This window comes from Phyllostomus hastatus, unplaced genomic scaffold (genome assembly GCF_019186645.2).
Source record: "Phyllostomus hastatus isolate PE091 unplaced genomic scaffold, TTU_PhHast_1.1 phas_contig_37, whole genome shotgun sequence".
NCBI lineage: Eukaryota > Metazoa > Chordata > Mammalia > Chiroptera > Phyllostomidae > Phyllostomus > Phyllostomus hastatus.
The window spans coordinates 2,229,170-2,231,399 of NW_025333867.1; the positions used below are offsets into that span (position 1 = coordinate 2,229,170).

The 2,230-nt window shown below is 50.1% G+C and overlaps 1 pseudogene; it reads right to left on the reverse strand.

The window, feature by feature from the left end:
• Positions 1 to 676: 676 nt before the first annotated feature.
• Positions 677 to 1,441, reverse strand: LOC123820730 (annotated as a pseudogene).
• Between the last annotated feature and the right edge of the window lie 789 nt (positions 1,442 to 2,230).

Here is a 2,230-nt window from a genome sequence, read left to right on the forward strand (position 1 = left end):
AGGCTCGATCTCTCAGGTCTGCTGCCCTTTCCAAATCACCTGCAAGTTCCATGCCTGAAAGTAGGAACATTCAGAAAACACGGCACACAGGAACTCAAATGTTAGTATGAGGAAAAGGTCAGCTTAGAATCAGAGCTACGTTCAAACGTTAAGTTTCTAGAAATTCATACTAGTCAATCGAAAGCATAAAAGAACAGAAGGGAGGTTTTGATGAGGAAGTTAAACCAGGCACTTCGGTAAGTCCTCTTTCTGCTCGTGGAACAGGGTGAGCAGCGTGTAGGAACAGCCACTGTGATGCTTGTGTGTCCTGTGATGATGGAGGGTCCCAAATGAGTCACAAAGGGCACTGAGTGGGGGCTTCATCTCTTAGCTTCTTGCTGGCATCACTAAGCAGCTAAATGGTTAGCACTTTCCTGCTCTATGATAAACATACAGAAGAATCAATCTGTTTTTTAACTGAATCTGTCTCAAAATTAGTTTTGCTATGGAGTTGCTTTTTGTTAAATCCTAATGTGATCTCTGTGTGCCCTTACTTAAGGAGTACTGTAAAATGGGAGAAAAGACAGAAGGACCAGCTTTGAAGAGGTGAAAGGCCGCTCTTTCCCTCTGGATGGTGCAGGGCGGAGGGTGAGGACAGGAGAACAAGACAACTCCATTTACAGGACAGGAGCCCCGGTCAAGTCACAGCTTTTTTTGCATAGTCGGGGCAAAACAATTGCTCCTGATGGAAAACAAAGTGTTTGCTGGCCAGGCTCATGGAGTGTTTTTTTGCAGTGGAAGCAGTAGTCATGCCAGGATTGTCTTTCATAGGCCACCACATTGGAGCCTTTGCCCAACCTAGCAATGGGGTTCTTGCATCCAGCTCACTTCTTGGCAATGAAGTTCTTGCAGCCATCCACGCAGTAACATGGGTCCTCCACAGCAGTGAAACACTGCCCAGCCCGCTTCTTAGAGCGTGTAACACACATAAAGCACGGGGCACGCCAGAGCTGATCCTGGTAAGTGAGTCCTCCAGACGTGATGGCCTTGTTGCCCTTCACTCAATGCTTGGCAAATTGGCCTCAGGGCAAATCATGCAGTAGAAGTCCTCCCTTTTGGGGAAGAAGCTTCCAGTCTCTATGTTCAGCATGCAGTTGCTGCAGGTAAGGCAGTCTCAGTGCCAGGGGTTCAGTCCCCTCTCACTGCTGCATGGGGTCTTGTTTTGTTGGGCACAGAGGTCCTGTTTGCCATGGGGTGCCAAGCCTTGGCCCAGCGGAGGCAGGTCTCATGCCTGCAGAGGCCCACTCCCTTCAAGTCCATGCCGATGGGCGTGCTGCTCCCCACACAGGATTCGGGGTGGAGTTTGTCGAGTGTTCCAGGCAGCAAACAGCACGGCCTTCCTTTTCCACACACTACTTGCCCTGCAGGGGGTCCCTGCAGTGGTGGCAGACTTCTCGGTCATGGTGCCTACCTTGTACCTGGGGGGACCTCATGCTGGATGTGTGGACAGTGGGATATATTCGGCAAGGGCTGGATGTAGGTGTCAACAACAGGCTCCTGGGCGTGCTGGCTGCACAGGGGCTCCAGCGGCTGCTGCCCACACCGAGCTGAGGCAGTGGCAGTGGTGGTGGCAGCTCAAAGAAATTTTGAATTAGCAATGAAATGAGAAGCAAAAAGAAGAAGTAATAGGGGAACTACTATCTGGATTAGCTTTTGATTTATGAAGAAGAATCAGTAAGATTCTTGGTAGAAAGGAAAATGTCATTTTAGGATTTATAGGGCTGAGCATATACACATATACCCTAGACTTTAGGGGGAAAGCTTTAAAAAGGGGAAAGAACATAAAAATCACATTGATAGAGAATCAAATTTAAATTCTGAATATTCAAGTCCAAGGAGATTAAAAGCCAGCCAGCCTGCCCACACACAGTCCCTCCAAGGCCACTGACATGGCGGGTCTGTCGCCTGAAGTCCTGATCTACCCGGAGGCTTTGGGCTGAGCTCAGACCTACAAGGCCCTTCCCAGGAGACAAGGCAGGAGCAGAATCAAAAGGAGAAAAAGAGAGGTGGGAGCTCGTTGAGTGAGAGCGAAGAAAGCTGAACCCCAGAGGAAGGTGATCCGTGTGGGATGCTGCAGACTCAGACAAGTCTGCAGAGCAGACAGGAACAGGGAGGCCCCAGGCACCTGCTTGAGGAGGCCAAGAGGCCACCTGGTTTCCCACGGGCTCTGGGAGCAACTCCAGCAGGACAG